The 18,864-nt window shown below is 32.6% G+C and overlaps 1 protein-coding gene across 1 annotated transcript in view; it reads left to right on the forward strand.

Annotated features, from left to right (window-relative positions):
• Positions 1-5,757: 5,757 nt before the first annotated feature.
• LOC123528167 (G-protein coupled receptor dmsr-1-like) overlaps positions 5,758-18,864 on the forward strand; it is a 31,301-nt gene continuing 18,194 nt past the window's right edge. The window contains exon 1 of the mRNA XM_045307906.2: positions 5,758-5,961. The gene's annotated coding sequence lies outside the window, so the exon portion shown is untranslated. The remainder of the gene's footprint in view (positions 5,962-18,864) is intronic.

The following is an 18,864-nucleotide window of genomic DNA, read 5'->3' on the forward strand; positions in this document are numbered from 1 at the left end:
TTCACTCTGATAAGACTGAGGTATGACAAATCAGAAATTACAATAAATGTTCTCCATTCTTCGATACCGGTATGGAAATGCAGTGATTGCTTTTTCACACTAAACATGCTTGAATTGTGTAACAACCTTTTCCATCAAAGTAACACAAGAGGTTCATAAAATTTATTTTCAAAATATTTTTGAAATAAGATATCAAGTACTCATTAGCTATGATCCTCATTCTAAATATTCTAGTTTGTTTAGCTTTGCCTACAGTTTCTTTTTAATAGGACTCTTCCATTATTTTAACTGGGGATCATATGCCGCTTTTCTTGGAATTATACTCTACTCATTGAAGGGTCCATGTGCAACTGTTTAGTTTTGCTCAACATTGTGCTAGAGAGCATGGGCGGTAGCATGCATTTCCACTACCGCTAGTGAAAAGACTCCATCAGACAGAGCCTGCAGCATTTCTATATTTGTCGTGCTACCTGTGAATTTCCACCTTTTTTATATTTTACATGTTTTTCTTATTCTGTCATATACTTGTATCCATCTTTAACTCTACGGTTTAAATGTTATATCTTGAGTACGATGTTTATTCCAGTATTACGAATAAAGGAAATATTTTGTTCGAGGTATTAATACATGCACAAGTTTTCCAAAAATCGAACACATCCGCTGGTAAGATTGAGTGCCATCAGAGATGATAATATTACAATAAGTTATATCATTCGTTAAGAATATGTAAATGCCTGTCATATTAATCAGTGATAAATATACCTTATAGCTGTCTTAACTGTGGCCTCTTGCAGTTAGTGTACATATGATGTTTGGTATGTTCTGATAAACACTTTCTGAAATATAAAGGACAATCTTCGTTTAAGATCCGAGTGGGCACGTCGTCACGTAAGCAGAACGAGAAACGAGGCAAAAAGATCAAACTCGATTTTTATCTCTCTGAATAAATAGAGAATAACTGAATTAAGGCTACAGAAAGCTTTTAGCGACGGAAAACATTTGACAGTTAAATGTTATCTAACAATTTATTGGACTGGTCTTTTTATCACGTTTAATATTAACCAAATGGAAGCCTTTGAAAAATCATATCGAATAAGTTTTGATTAATTAACGGAAAGCATAGCACAAAGAGGTACCGTACATTATTAATATTATTTCGGGATTAATTTTCGTGGATTCCATGGTTGAGTCAATGCACGAAATTAATTCCATCCTAATGATCCCTAAAATCCCTTTCATTTTATGTTCAAATGTCGAAATCCTCTGATTTATATCCTAAAGAAATAGTCGTTTTGGCCAGAGCAACGAAATATGTGCAAACAAAATTAACTGAATACATTGCATGCATATCTCACTTGTTTAAAATACGTTTGGAAAAGCCAGTGTGTTTTGATTTGAGTTACCATGGCCCGCCCAAATGTAATTGATTCATTTAAGTCAAAGAACTAAAATGATATTATACGTTCTTTATCGCCTCGCATAACGTAATATAGATGCGGTTTATTTAAATCACCTGTGTTCTTTTCTTGATTGATGAATGATTCAGCTATGCATGTTATGTGCCAACAATTTAATTTAATAACGGTTACGATTAAGTTGAGTCATGTCCGATTCAAAACAACTTGTTTCAACTCCAAGGTGCCGCTTTGCCACTGAATGTTTTTAAGGCGTTACCTCCCTTGGTACATTATTTGTACGTTTTCTCGCGTTTGTTTAATAGTTGCATATATAACTATATATTAAGCATTACTTGTGGTTTCCGTTTGCAGAGAAATGCCAATTTTAAAGTTGTCTGGCTACGTTTGGTCAGTATCTTTTTTACTTAGAGGTGATTGCTGTCAGTGTGATATTAACTTTTCATACAATTTATTTCATTGTTTTATAGGGGATTGAAATACTTTATTTTATACATGCACCTCGATGTTTTTATGAAAAAAATTAGATTTAAATTTATTAACAACTGAATATTCTCATCAAACTTGGAATACAGACATATTATAAGGTGATACATAAAACATTAGCTTAATATGGGATGTTGTATTAGTCTTTAAGGCTGGGACAAAAGTTGCACAGAATATTCATAATCATATATAAAATAACAATGTCGTTTAATTATTGTATGGTGCATCGAGCGGGATATCTCCTAAATCAAATCAGTTTTTTACCTACAATTATTTTAATCATAAACTTTTAACGCAGAATTAAATTAGTTATTTTAGTTAGTTGTTAACTTTGTAATATCTTATTTCAGTTTACAGTTGTTAACAATTTTCAATACCTTCAAAATATTTAATCAGCATTTAATAAGAACATAATATGCAGTGAGGGCAATGGAACAAATATCAACAAATGTTATGCATGAACATAAAAAAATATTTTTGTCATCTTTCAAACAGTTATTTATTACCTGATAACTATTTTTGCGAAGTACATAAAATTCGCAAGGTTGAAAATAACTGACAAAGCGGTGGGTTTCCTAATAAAAATAATAAGGATAGAAATATTTTCATTCCTAATTTTCGATATAACGTATATACTAGGTGGAAGTGAAATTCAGTTTCCAGTTTTTATGCCCCCGAAGGGAGGCATATAGGTTTTGAACCGTCTGTCCGTCTGTCGGTCTGTCAGTCTGTCGGTCTGTCCGCAATTTTCGTGTCCGGTCCATATATTTGTCATCGATGGATGGATTTTCAAATAACTTGGCATGAATGTGTACCACAGTAAGACGACGTGTCGCGCGCAAGACCCAGGTCCGTAGCTCAAAGGTCAAGGTCACACTTAGACGTTAAAGGTCATTTTTCATGATAGTGCATTTGTGTCCGGTCCATATCTTTGTCATTCATGGATGGATTTTCAAATAAATTGGCATGAATGTGTACCACAGTAAGACGACGTGTCGCGCGCAAGACCCAGGTCCGTAGCTCAAAGGCCAAGGTCACACTTAGACGTTAAAGGTCATTTTTCATGATAGTGCATTCGTGTCCGGTCCATATCTTTCTCATCCATGGATGGATTTTCAAATAACTTGGCATGAATGTGTACCACAGTAAGACGACATGTCGCGCGCAAGCCCCAGGTCCGTAGCTCAAAGGTCGAGGTCACACTTAGACGATAAAGGTCATATTTCATGATAGTGCATTGATGGGCGTGTTTTGTCCATATCTTTGTCATTCATGCATGGATTTTAAAATTATTGGGCATGAATGTGTACCATAGTAAGACGACGTGTCGCGCGCAAGACCCAGGTCCGTAGGTCAAAGGTCCTAAACTCTAACATCGGCCATAACTATTCATTCAAAGTGCCATTGGGGGCATGTGTCATCCTATGGAGACAGCTCTTGTTGCATATTACATGATTAAGAGATTTTTAATTAGAAAACGGTATAAAGATAAAAGATAAAGTTCTAGTTTCAGTATAAAGATCAAACGAAGACACTCTCTTGCTTCTCTCTCAGTCCTCATTTTACCAATCATTCACCTTTACTTCCCAGAACACACGTATATAATAAAAGCTAAGAGGTAAAAGCTAAATGAATGAATTTTAGAAACTATTTTGCAATACTAAAAACAAATCATAATGAAGGGCCCGGTTGCACAAACTAATTGACACTAGTTAAATTCATAAACATTCTTTCTTGACATATTTTGTGTAAAGCAGCTAAGATAACTTCACGTATGTATAATTCAAGTATGAATAGATGCAGTATTTATTTTCCTCTTCTTAGTACAGCTGAACTGTTTTATATCTAAATCCTCTAATATATATGTGGAAGCATTTGTCAAAACTAGCCATCTAATGAAAAGTAACACGTGTTTGAATGCCTAAACGAGACCGTTGTAAAATGTAAGCTTCATTTTGACTGTATGTTTATCAAAATGTGTTTCATCTTGAGATACACTAATTTCATTAATATTGTTATCTAATTAAGTACAAAATATAACATTTGTTTTATATAATATCAGGGAAATATAAGGATGGAGCCATGGTTCTTCTCTTTCTATGAAAATCAGCGCCAGACTCTAACGATTCCACACATGCAATAACGTAAAATGTTAATGATTGTCACGTACCATTTGAGTAATGCCAAGGATTTGTATGGCATTTCAAACACGTAATTCATTAGCAGACTTTATGTCATTCCATGTATATTATTAAAGGTATTCAATAATTAAGTATAAATTGTAAATATCTGAAAGGCACAATGCTGTGATGTGGCTTTTGAAGATTTTAATACAAGACCTATACATTTCTCTTTAAACATTTTAAAATAATATTCCATTATATGAGATAGAAACAAGCAAATTGTTATCACAAAAAAAATACGTGATAGTAATATATTAACTTTAGAAAGTAAGAAAACAATACCGTATTAATAAGCTTAACTAAGTAAAATTCACGAGTAGCAAAATAATTCTAAACCAATGCAAGAAGAAGCGTTTATGTCTGTAAGTAATCTGAACATGCAGTTGTAACCATGTTCCAAATGAACCAATCTTGAACGTAACAATAACATGAGATATGTGTCTATCGGTTTGAGTGTTTTAAAATCTCTTTGTTTCATAAATTAATGCCGCACCTTGGGGTACAATATTCTGAGTAGAGTTAAAAGACTGTAATGAAAAATAATTGCACTTGTAGGTTAATTATCCTCTGGTTTGTCACGATCGGCGTGATAGGTTTTTCTATCAATAAAGTATATTCTGCGTTGAAATAGGGATTCTTTGTTTATGTATAGAATCAATTAATGTTGTGACCTTCTTTCCGACATATAGCACTATTTTTCATATAAACAGCACGACAGCCGTATTAACATCGTATGAAATGATTGATGTTCCAATTACGGTTTTAAACATGAAACTTACATGTACTTTTACGAAATGATAAAGCACATCGAAACCGACAAACAATTCGTTTATCGGTTGTTCCATACACGAGTACTTAGTATAACTAGTTAAATCACTAACACCAGAATCATGATCTGGTCGCATTTAAACATATATTAAAATATATAAGCATTATATTACCTTCCTATGACACATATTTTTATTTTCAGAGGACTCCTGTCAACCGAAAACATTTCATGATTATTTCTTTAAAGATTATATATAGAGGTACAGTACACAACACATATATTAATATCGGCAAATAAATTTGACCGTGATAAAGAACAAATATGACAAGAACGCGTGCCGATTTGGTATAAACGTTCTTAGTTGTTACCCTGAGACCGATCAAGTATTTTGTACCTTTGAAACACGAAAATGATATATCAAAAATGAAAACACAATAGAAATAAACAGAAGCTTAGTCTTCTCTGATTTCTTTGTTTAAATTCAGTTCGGTTTAATGATCCAAATTTTAAAAACTGAAGTCATGCAATCCCTATGACTAAACACGTGTTCTTTAGTCTTACCGATTCCAAGCACTTTATCACATGATGTTTGCCTTTTCTGTTACTCACACACACAATTGTAGATTCTTTAAAACATAAAGTGACTGTTGAACACGGATACTTTGCATGAATCTAAATGATACGTGTACTTTTCTGGTGCGTATGAGTTTAATGATTTCTTCAAAATATTGACATATTGTTTTCTTGACACTTAATCCCTAATGTGATAAACATTTCTTTGCAGCATCTGCATATTTAGATAATGCAGCTTATATACTGTTTGATATCATGACAACAAAAGGAAATCTGGTAACAGCAAATAGCCAATACTTCTCTTGCGGCTCCAGAGTTAACGTATTGATGATGCGATATCAGGCGGTTCCAATACCGGCTTCAATATAAACCCTTTTTGTTTTATTTGGAATCAAATACTGTTAAACGCATGGTAAGATAAACACGATATCACATGTGTTTAAGGAGAACAAAACGTATATGTTATGATGTGAAATAGACTTTGGTGGATTTAATATTTTAGGGATTTTTTTTCAATATTCTGGGATAATATCAGGTACACAAACACTTTATTCATCAATAAACGGTAAGACTTGATTGAAATTGCAAATATGCGAAACAAATTAAGTTTTGCTGGCTAAGTAAGCTATGACTGTCCTATCCAATGAAAATTTTTAAATTGCTCGCCACAACACTTTTAATATTTTACATTAAATCTTAAAGTCGTTAGATAATTTTTCTGTCCACAGGTTAAATAGAAAGTGATTGTAATTACATTTATAATATGCCTTTGCTGCAGATACGATGCTATCTCAAATCCCATCAATTTTAATAACACAGAACATTGCTTGAGTAAAATAGATAAAGATATAAAATAAAAGAGAAAATATTACTCAAATAACTGAGACTAATTATTTCAAATCGCTAAATTGACTAATTTTCTGGCACAGTTTTATTTTCGTATTAACTGTTGTATCACCTATTAATAATGACTTGCTTTAAATTGATTCAACATTTCCGTTTCATTTTGGACTTTATCATTATCTGAATGTATTACAATAGCCCTGCTTGGAATTTTCTGCACATGTCACTTAATCTGATGCTTTCTGAAAAACGTTTTCAAATAATTTTAGTTACGATAATGCGAATGAACACTCAACATTATGCACTTATAACTAGCATGCTACACAATAATCTTATAACTCTTGTTCATAACGAACAAAAGTTATAAGATTATTGTGTAGTTTAGGAAGTAGCAATATAAATGAAAGTAAATCAAATCAGAGAGAGCAAAGAATACGAATAACGGATTCGAATTGATTTTATTGCATTACATAAATAATACCTGTAGTTTAAAATCTTAAATCCCTAAATCATACTAGTACAGAATCCAGGAATACTAGCTAGGTCAGCTGCCCGCCGTTACATTACTGAAATACTGTTGAGAAACGGCGACAAAACAAACAAACAAACAAATCTAGATATAGTTTTTCTTTATTTTCTTGATCAATAATTCAATTCGTTTTCATCAATTTTAAACAAAGTAATAAACTGTTTATAAAGCATTTTCTTTTAATAGGCTTCTCTATAGAGACGGTACCTAAAGCTACGTATTCAATGACAACAAAAACAAATCAAATGCAAAACTGAAAGCGCATAACGCTTTTCTCACACTAGAAATATTTTAACATAGCACCGCGCAGTAAATACGGGAACTTTAGACAGCGACATCGGCTTCGTTGTTTTTGTGCAGTAGCTAAAGAAAGGTGATTGTCATTGCTTTTCACTTAACATAAAAAACGTTTGCATTTTATCAACAGAAGTTTCTGTAACAGTAGATTCTGCAAGGTAAATGCTGTTCCGAACGCCTCGGTCAATATGCAAATTAGGTACATTTGTAAACACAAGGTGCGTGTCATAAAAAGTGAAATAACGTCTTTCGGCACAGTTTTTGGTATGGCTTTTGTGCGACCATCAGATAGAATGTACATTTTTATATCGCTCTGTTTTAACGAATTTTGTAAAATGTTGAGGGATTCGATGTCGTAAAGTTCATATAGTCTGTTTATATTTTTCTCACGAATAATGCTTTCTTTCATATGATATTACCACACCTGTAAATTATTGGCAGTAATAAATAAAATAAATTGTCTTTGAATAAATTCGTTTGAATATGAAAATTAATATAACGTTCAATTTTTTTGTTGGAATGATTGTTCATAGATCTTGAACTAAACTATATTTTTGGGAAACACATCCGAATCTATGCATACTTTGTTCACATAACTAAATAGTCCTAGAAGAGTTATCTGCCAATGGCTTCACTTTTCCAGGTAGGAACAAATTTTTCGGATTAAATATTACCTTTCAGCATGAAAACTGAAGTATGAAAGTGAAACCAATGTATAATTGAGGTACTCCGGTATTAAGTTTTTCAACAGAAAGTAATATCAGATGTAGTTTGATTTTTTAGGTACCATCTCTATACTCTATGTGGTTAGCTAAACATAATATAATAAACCGAATACTCAAGATCTTTATATAAGTCTTGTTCTGAATTTTTACCTCAAAAGTGAGTGGATGGGGTGTCTGATCATTCATACAATTATCATCTTCTCACATACTAGTGTTGTAGATTTAACTATAACACATGTAACATTCTTGTTTCAATATGGTGTGTAGGATTCGATAACTTGTAGCGTCAAAATACAACTTAGTCATAAACAGGAATCCTATGACGCAATTATCATATAGCCAAATGCCGTTGAAGAAGCCCCCATTGACACTGTGTACGTATAGTAAGAAATCTAGCAATATTTTGATAAATAAAATGATAGCATTATGGTCTTCGTAAGAGATAACGACATTAAGAGTTACCTAGACCTGCATGTTCCAATAATAGAAGTACAGTCTAATCTGAATTAGATTGCCAAAATTTTATATCAGAAGGATATCACGGGTTGCTCAATGAAATGATAAATGGCAAATGTAATGTAGTGCGATACCACTGATAAACAAGCTAGTCCTTCTATAAATTAAAAAAAAAGTTTCAAATTGTGCAGTTTCGCTGATTTTAAATCGGAATTAGACATTTTAGAAGACTCATAACGGAGGTTTTGGGGCATTTGCGACGTTCGTGACGTTATCACTGATAACTTTCTGTTGCCAAGACGACGGAAAAATAAATAGGACCCATAGTGCTGTAGTGCTATAGTTGGACCAAGTTTCATCAAAATCGGAAGGAATGTCATATTTGACGAATAACGTACCGACCCTCCTTGATATAGCATGACCCTGTCTAATGCAAAAATGACCGAATTTGTGATATACCGGTCACTGTCGCATTACAAATTCGTAAACATTAAAATTGCTTTGTCTTATAGCATTATTGAAAAATGTGATCATTTTAATGTATTTATAGGTTTAAGTATCACGGGAATATGGTTTATACTTTTAAAATGCATGTACCTGCTACAATAGAGACATAACAAACTCAAAAACTGATTATGAAAACATGTCTATGGTGGTCACTTTCATTAATTCAGTCCCTTAGCCAACCGCTATTGACAGGTTAGACTGTATATATTTTGATATCATAAAAAGGGCGGAAGACGCATTTGGACACAAGTTTAATTAAATGTTCAGAACACATTTCTTTACAAATATTGATGTTTTGCTACTTTACGGACATATCCATAGAAAAAAAAACAAATAAATTTTATTATCATTTTTTAAAATAATTAAATATTTTGCGGTTCAATTGTTATTCGTTAAGTCACATATCGTTCTGAGGAATATTTTATGTCAGCTGGTGACCTTGCTTATTTCGTAATAAAGTTGGATATCTATGTTACATCATTGCTAGGCAACCTGAGCAGACATTTAATATCTGTAACACTAGTCCCGAGAGGAAAATTAACGTCACAGTGGACAAATAATCGATCTGCTACTGTCATGAAAGTCAGAGATAGGTGAAAGAGCTGACCAATTCTTCTCTATTAACGAATAGAACCGACATCTGTTTTACACTACGCTGTACCTATAGAAACAAACACTCGTTTGCTAGTACGATACGGCATGCGGGTCCAATATCAGCGAAAGTATGACATTATTTTACTTCGCGTATTAGCGTAAAGAAATGTTTGTCGGCTTTTGTTTGAAAATTATACTGATCTCTGGTCACGTTGCTTTTTGTAAGGCACGCACAAGTGCAAAATTGATGTACATCAGAGACCCTATACAACTATACAACTTCTAATGGACGTATACTTAGTGCAATGCCATAATAATGCAACGATATACAATTTCATAACGAGTCTTAATGTGCTATTTTTTTTGCTGTATTGCAGCGGAATCTAGAACAAATTTGTTTATGACAAAAAAATTAATGTGTGCGTACGTGCGTATGTTGAAATAAAATATCTATCTTGATCCATCGTATATATTACTCGCTGTAATGTCCGGAACATATATTCAGAAGATTTATGCGGAATTTTTTCTCAACCGTCTGATATCGGTTTGATAAATATTACAAGCCACATTTAAGTTGACATTGATTACCATGTACTAATGACGGGACATCTTTTAGGCTTAGTTTGACTGATAGGATTAATGGACAAAATTGGCTGATGTTCCGCTTTAAGCGTATACTATATATATTTCTTAATCTCTATGTTATCCTTATTGATGTAATTAAACCGAGTACCATATACGAAAGAAGTGTAGTAAGACGCATGAAAATTAAATGTTATATATTTTTTGTCACAGACGTTCGCAGTTTTTTTCTAAAATTCATTTTCGTTGAATTATAAAAACAATAACACTACCCTGGCTTACCATGTGAAAATTCTTTTTATTCCTGCTTTTATTAGGTAATATGTATTCGATGTAGATTCAGATTACGGCGGATAAGATGGATCATGAAATTTACAAATTGCAATTTTGTGATTCCTTTTTAAAGGCACCTTTAGAACATTGATGAAATATAATAGGTTATAATATGGCTGCTTTTTATTGCATATTGTCATTTAACCATTTCATTTTCAGATTTTTATACAGCTATGGGATTACGCAATAACTTCACTGTTATCACATTCAGTTGCATAGAATAAATATTCAGTCTTTAAGTGGCATGAAGATGCTGATACTTGATTTTAGTCCTGATACACCACATGGAACAGTTGATACAGAACAAAAAAGTTTGTTATTTTTCCTGTTGGGCTGTGCTCTGTGCTTCTAAGAGATTTTATTAACCACAATTCTTGCATAAAAACTACTTTTTTTACTTGATCCGCCCATGTATTAACGGGAGAAAAATCACGTGAAAACAAGGCAATTCACGTGCTGTTAATACATGATTTTTATTTGTGAAATGCTTTGTCAGGGATGTATATATGTATTTCTGCGCAGATTGACATCTGGTATCTGTGTCTTGATTCTTCCATAATATTCTCTTCTTGTAGCATAAAAGATGCAATCTAATCCATAGTATGTTTTGCTGTATCAGTTACCAAAACCAAAGGCACTACCCCCAAACATGTACGTACTCGCTCCACCCTTGTTTACACCCCCTTTTAGAAGTCGGAGTCGATTCATTTTTTGTTGATAACCGTGAATGTATAAGAACTGCGTGTAACTTGCGCAATTGTTTGTTTTTAGAAATCATTTTAATGATTTTTGTAAGTATCAGTCGGATTGTTTTTATCTAATTTTGCGAAGAATTCGGATAAAACATTTTGAAAGCTTGTCACTACGTTCGTACTCATCCGTACTCTAAATGTGTACGTACTCAAAATAATTCGAAGGTAAAGTTATTATTCTTAAATTTGTGTTCCTGTTCATCAAATTTTTAAGTTATATGCAGAATTATGGGTAATGTAACGTTTGTAATAACTAGGAATAAAAATAAGATGCTCAAAAACCTTCAAATCACGCTTTTGGTAGTGTTGTTGATATGTGTGCCCCGGTTATGGATATTTAAAACATGTTTACCGTTTCCAAGAACAACCGAATGGTAACTAAATATGAACATGTGAATCATAAAGTCATCACATATGAAAACAATGCATTCAGTCGTCGTGCAATGTTTCTTTAATGCAAGAATAGCGACAATACACGTTTGTTTTGTGTATTAACGTCTGCAGAAGCCCGCGGGATTGTTTGTGACCGAGACCGAAGGTCGAGGTCACAAACATATCCCAAGGGTTTCTGCAGATGTTAATACACAAAAAAACGTGTATTATCCCTACACAAAAGCAGTCTTAAACTGCTCTATACTTGTATTTTCTTGTCCTTTGAAATCATGGAGGACAGTCAATCTTACTATAATAAAAGAATTACCTTTAAGCCGCTACTAAGGGGCGTGAAGGGTGTTGCACATTCCATTATCTTTTATGAAAGATTACATTGTACACATTATCAAAGAAACGTTAACATCAACTATATGATTGTAACGTTGTACATGGTTGCAGATAAAATATAAAATGATGTTGATACTGTATATTTTACGTTGGGTTTCCACAAAATAAAACTCTAAAGAAGACTCTGAGCGGGTTTTAAGAAATGAAATATTCGAACTATTATAAGATAAAAAAAGACTGAACAGCAATGCACTTAACTTATCAAAGTATTTGTAGCCTAAACGGTCATATAAAGTTTAGTATGAAATCAAAAAGACCTATACCAGCAAAAAAAGCTGATATTCCTGCAGTATCTGATAATAATTCTGTATCCATAGTGTAATCGAATGACGATGTGAGGCGGTTCCAATAGAAGCTAAAATTAAAGTTGTTCTTCTTGTGTCTGGAGTCAATTACCGTCAATAAAAAGGATATATTCTACAATGCAATTAAATTTAATTTGCTACACAATTTAAAGCAATACTGAGACATCCTTTAACTATTGTTCATGCTATATTGCAGAACTATCCTTGACGTATAATAACTGACTTGGACATTTTATATATGTTGGAATAACACAAGGTAAGAAACGACATTTGATACAAAAGAAAATTTTCAAAAATGTTAAGTTAGACAGAATTTGATTAAAAAAAGTCCGACATTTCTCCAAGACACCGAATGCTGTTGAATTTATTAGATTCTGTAAATCTTCTTTCAATATATTTGTTCAGGGAATTCAAACAAAGGATGGAAACTGTTTTAACACTATATAAATATACCGTTTAATGATGTCTAGAAGATATCCTCGCTGTACATCTTAAAAAAAAAACAGTAATGTATTTCTGTCATTTCAAAAGATAACGGACAAATGAATAAAGGAATTCGTTCCACATATGTTCCGAAAATGCTTTGATTAAAATGTCTGTTAATTTTCAGCACTGTTTGAAATGTATTTTTCCCTTTAAAATCTCTTGAACATAACGAAATTTGTTGAAAATCTGACCAAACGTTTAAATCTAGACACATCTAGACAATTATGTCTTCAATTTAACTTAAATGTATTCGTTGTCCGTCTTATAGCCTAGTTCAATAAAAATACAATGACACAAATATCTTCTGTTCAATGCATAGATCTGTGTTTACTATTTATGCTATGCGAAAATGTTTTTATATAAAAAACCCACAAAATTATAAAATTAAACAGTGCGAGAAATACTCCACTACTATGTTTTCCGGAAATAAACATAGAGCGGGGATTTGCAAGCATGTTTATGGGCCGTCTTTTGACGTAACTGTTTCTTATTTCAAAAAAATATAGCTGACATTAGTAATTTCGCCTTTTATTAACTTCCTTTATCCATTCTATTATTTTATCTTATTTGTACTTTAGTGTTGTCTTTGGGATGGTCACCTCTCATGAAGAGACGCAGTCAAATCGAGTCTGCCATTATTTTGCTTTGCTGCATTCTTTGTTTTCAAAGGATCTTTTATATACTTTATTGATATCTGTCGATAAGCAATGCGTGCTTCCGGGATAAAAGCATATTGGATCACCATTAATGATATATATGATTAATATGTAAAATGCAATATGGCCTATTCCAGCATGCAAAAGTGCAAGCCCTATATTGGCATTGTACTACGAAGCATAGAATCTAAATCATAGTTTTATTTCAAACTACTTCCTGAGTTAAAATTGAAACACAAAAAGTGCAGGTTAAAAAAATTAATTTTACTTTGGTTGAATAGGCCTCATCAAATGAAGAATAATGAAAATCAATACAGGAGCAAAACCAGTTTTTACATGGTATCATGAAGAATCTTGTATCGTCCGTGCATGATAAAAGTAAGCAATGTAAAGCCTGTATATTCCAATGTATATGTAAATTTTACATACAAAATGGTTTTTAACATAAAGGCGTTGAGCCTAGATAAAAAAAGGTTTAAAAACCTAACAAATTAAAAAGAAATTGTGTCGAAAATATTTGATTTTGTTGACCTTATGTTGATAAACTTCTGCTACATGGCCTATAAGGCCATCTATAGATAATACTGTGATATTTGTCTGGGAAAGCGCGGATACTTGTCTGGGAATTTAACAGTTTGTTTGACATGACCTATTATTAAAGGTTTTTTTTTTTGAGAACTCAGAATGGCATTCTCTTAGAAGTGTTTTCTTGCGGTTTGGTAACAACGAAAGTATACTATAGGACTTAAATGTAAGAAAATGATCTACAGTTATATAAAATATATACCTTTTCCAACTAAATGATCGAGGATTCCTTCGATTAGAAGCAAAAACAACCCTGGCCTTTATTTGCAAACGACCTTCTTCTTCCATGTGCAGAACTGAAATAACCCAAAAGGAGATTAAATCGCAACAAGTATATTAATATACCAACAAGACATTAGCTAAAACGGGTCCTTACAACATGATTGGAGCTCCTTCAGTAACCGGTTTTGAATGGTAATCATTAAAAACACATTATTTTAAATTACTCATTCAAACAGTCATATTACAATTACAATACAAATGTATTTAGCTTATATGATTACAAAATATTAGTGTGCTACTTTCAGCTGTTCTGCTTCACATTTTGTCCTTCGAAGGTGAACATTTAGATAAGAAAAATACATTTGCAATTTAGCAAATTTGACCAGCCAATCAACTTTTGTTTTGTTTTTCATTTTAATAATATACACTGTTAATCATGATGCTGCACTTTGTTCAGAAAAGTAAAAAGTGTCTCAAATAAATAGAAAAAGACTATAACTAAAACAGACCTGGAGCGCATGCGATATATTACAGACTCCGGTAAATACCGGATTTAAACGATTGGAATGACGAGTATCTTTAATGTATATATTTGGGTAATCCTACCAAAACCTTTAGTCAGTATGTTAAACATACTATTCACAATATGCGTGCGGACATATAATTTGCGTGTTTTTTGCCGCGCGCTCGATGATAATGATTTTGTGACATGCGCGTAGTGAGCAACATCGATCGAATTAAAGATGGATTTGTTCAAATGAAAGATTTAAGTTTTTTTTTTTTAATTTTTCTTGCGGCATTCAGAACAAACCAAGCTATCAGTATTAATGTTTCAACAATCTTCCTGGACTTGTAAAGCAACGTAAGAAGTGTTGAAGTTGGAAATCAGAAGTCGAAAGTCAGGAAGTTGGAAGTCAGAAGTGTGGAAGGTAGAAATTAGAAGTGCGGAAGTTAGAAGTAGGAAGTAGTAAGTCAAGAAGTTCGAAGTGAGAAGTGCAAAAGTTAGAAGTCAAAAGTTGGAAGTACTGAGGTCAATTGTCCCTCCAGGGCTTCCATAGTCAATAGCTATCCCTTGGTGAATATTTTTGTGATACAAAACACAAAAATCGTTTAGGTTAACACCTGTGTGGTGTCTTCGAAATAAATACACTAATCTAACATATTTTGCGAGGCTTCACCCTAGACATGAAACAAACGGTGTGGCTTCATAATTATAGACACTTTTTTTCACAGCCTTTTTGCTAATTTCTCAATGTCAAAATCGCCCAGGTTAAGTAGTGCATAGTGTCTACGAAATAAATACATTTATCTAAATTATTTTGCGAGGCTTTACACTAGACATGAATCAAACGGTGTGTCTTCATATTTGTAGACACTTTTGTCTGTCTTTTGCTAATTTCCCAAAGGAATATACGCTCAATATAAAGTTTTAAACAAAGTAATATCACTAAAATAATATATGCATTTTGATTCATATTATTTCACTAATAGCTCGTTCTATCTCATCCCTGTGAGACCATTCAACAAAGGATATGCAATGTTTTTAAGGATAAGTGGGAAAAAAGCAGTATCATTTTCAATATCGGGGAATTTATTGTTCAGTATAAATAGTAAATATTGTTTTTTTTCCGATCATACTGTATGAATATAGTTATCAAAAGGTACGTATAGAACTAACAATAAATGTGTTGGTGTATTCTACCAATACTTATTAGAAGGTAAGAACCTAATTGAAAAAAACTAACCGATAACTTTTAGTGTTTATTTCACACATACTTAGACGAATATGCAGACAATACATAATATCTACCTTTTATATGAAATTAATTGAAGTCAGGTTTTTTTTGTCGTTTAATAATTATTGTCTTTGAAACATTATTTAAAGGCTCTTTATGCCTTTGTTCATACCAAGGTTGTCGCATATTTCATTATCAACATAAATTATTATATTTTTAACTACTCGTCAAATTCAATTTTCTATAATCATTTTTTCTACATATTTTATCAAACTTTTGAGTTAGACAGTTTTATTGAATCCATTGTTTTGGTTACCTCCATTTATAGATCTGACTAATAGATGTATCTATTTCGACAGCTGTTTTGTCTGTTTTACATGAAATTTACATAAAATTCATATAAAATTCAAAATATTCATTAAATATTTATGAAACTTTAAATAAAACCCGTTCTTCTTCTGTTTTGAAATTGCTTACTTAGATGAAGTTAAATCAATCGCTTTCCTAACAGCATTAATTGAGTGGATATAAATTAAATGAGACGGATCACGTAATTTACAAACTTGTTTCGCAAACTATTTTTTTTTCTAATTTCCCTGAAGATTGTTTGTATTCTTTTATTTCATTATCATCTTAACGTATTCTAATTTCCGTCCCTTAATACAATTATAGGAAATCCGACAGATGTGATTATATTAAGATGATAAGATTTGTCTTGATATTGAGAAATTGTGCAAATTAAAAACAGATTTTACATCAGGTTGCAAAACTGATATTCAATAACTAAATTCAGAAACAGTATAATTTTATATTATTACCATATCAGACCACATACTGGTGCAACAAACTTTTAGAAAAAAATATAGCTTTGATATAAAAAATCTGTAAGAAGATTATTTTTTGAAGCATAGTACGCCATCAAGGCAAAATAATAACAGTTTATAGAGGTAACAAAACGTGCACCCCTTTCATCCCCTTAGCACTGGTTAAGCAGAATTCTGCTATGTATTGCCTTCAAGTTACGAAATCATAGCACATACACCCAATTAGGAATAACCGGATTCTTCTTGGAAAGCTTAATCATTTTGAAACCTACAACAGTGTTCCAATTTGTATATGATTAACATTTGGACAAAACATAACAAAATAAAAGAATTGTATAATTACGAAACTAAGTAATAAAATAACTGTTCCAATTAAACGCCAGCTTAGCTCAGTAGGTAAGAGCGTTGGTCTACGGACCGCGGGGTCGCGAGTTCGATCCTCGGGCGGGGCGTATGTTCTCCGTGACTATTTGATAAACGACATTGTGTCTGAAATCATTAGTCCTCCACCTCTGATAATTCATGTGGGGAAGTTGGCAGTTACTTGCGGAGAACAGGTTTGTACTGGTACAGAATCCAGGACCAGGGTTAGGTTAACTGCCCGCCGTTACATGACTGAAATACTGTTGAAAAACAGCGTTAAACCCAAAACAAACAAAAGCAAAGGTTACAGGGCCAGAAGACAAGTGCAAAAAAACAACCCATTTCTGGTGTGCTTCAAAATCTACCATTCTTAGTGATTAAAACGATCTTACTGTTCATTTTATCAGCTTTAATCAGTAGAATATGCTGTGTAATTGCATTATCTGATTAACATGTATTTTCTTATTGTATTAGCTGAACTAGATTGAAAAGGTTGATCACGTAACTGTAATCAACTGATTTCACCTGAATGTTTTGCTAATTTCCCAAAAGATGTATCATACTCTGTTATTGCATTTTCTAATTTCCGACCCGTATTAAAAGTATGGTAAGGCCAACAGATGCGATTACAATGTTATTGTTAGATTATACTTCTGTTATTCAGAATATAACAAATTAAATGTAAATACTACGGCAGGGTACAAACGTGTTATTTTCATGTAAAGGAATGTCCTAAGTGTAATACATACTGATATAAATTGATAATATATCGTATCTAGAAATGTTGTGTAAGACATGAAAAGTACTACATACTATAGTACTACAGTACTACAATATCTGTAAAATATACATTTTATTTGTTATATCAGTCTAAACAACAAGTCATACAAGTTGTACATACTTCATTCTTCTTTGTTTTGGATTATGTAGATAATGCTGGATGCTCCTGACTCATTCATCGGCTGCAGATAAAGAAACGGGTCACGGCCAGAGTTAGGTCTTTTCCAAACTTTGATATAGTACGGGGCATAATTATCCCCGACAGATGGTTGTATCCCCTCATACGCGTAATGGTTACAACTTACAAAAGGTATGATACGCAGATATCAAAATACTCTTGTCAATATAACATAGCAATGACATTGCCTCCAATGCCTTTGCAGACGTCAGAGCAACAGGTCAAACATAATGAGAATACAGTTATTGAAGCAACTCAGTTACAGCGAGCTTTGATATTTACCTTTCATGGTTCACTACTTTATTGTAGTAGTTGACACGTGTTGATGGCATCATGTTTCAATGTTTGTCTTCTAAACGTCCGATCACAGACGAATTCCATGCATTACTAAACAAGTAGCTTATTTTGTGATCGCAAATGCTTGCGTACTTTACTCAAAATTGCGTGTTTTAAGTTTTGGGTGCTGTATTTCTTCGGTGCTACCCAAAGTGGAAAAAATAAAATTTTCACGGTAGTAATGAATAATATAAAACCTGTCACGATCACCTCAACCAACATATCGGTGATGGAAGTGTTCCATGTACGTTTTTCTTTTTTTATAATTGACAGTTAATATGCAAATAATTCTAAATGTTGTTACAACTTAACAAGAGCAAGCCAGGTTCCAATTGCAAATGTTTGCCTGTAATACAATGTTTGAATATTGATATTTATATAGTTAGTGTTACACCTCGCACAAAGCGTAAATGTATACCGCTGCTTAGCTGTAAAAAGCAGTAATACATTAAGCTGTCATGATAATTGTTTACTGCATAAAATTAACCGTAAATTGGTGTCTGATATTTCATTACGGACCGTTAACAAAATTATACTGTAGCAATATAGATATTTCCATTGATATTTTG

The sequence above is a fragment of the Mercenaria mercenaria genome, chromosome 14, assembly GCF_021730395.1.
Source record: "Mercenaria mercenaria strain notata chromosome 14, MADL_Memer_1, whole genome shotgun sequence".
Lineage (NCBI taxonomy): Eukaryota > Metazoa > Mollusca > Bivalvia > Venerida > Veneridae > Mercenaria > Mercenaria mercenaria.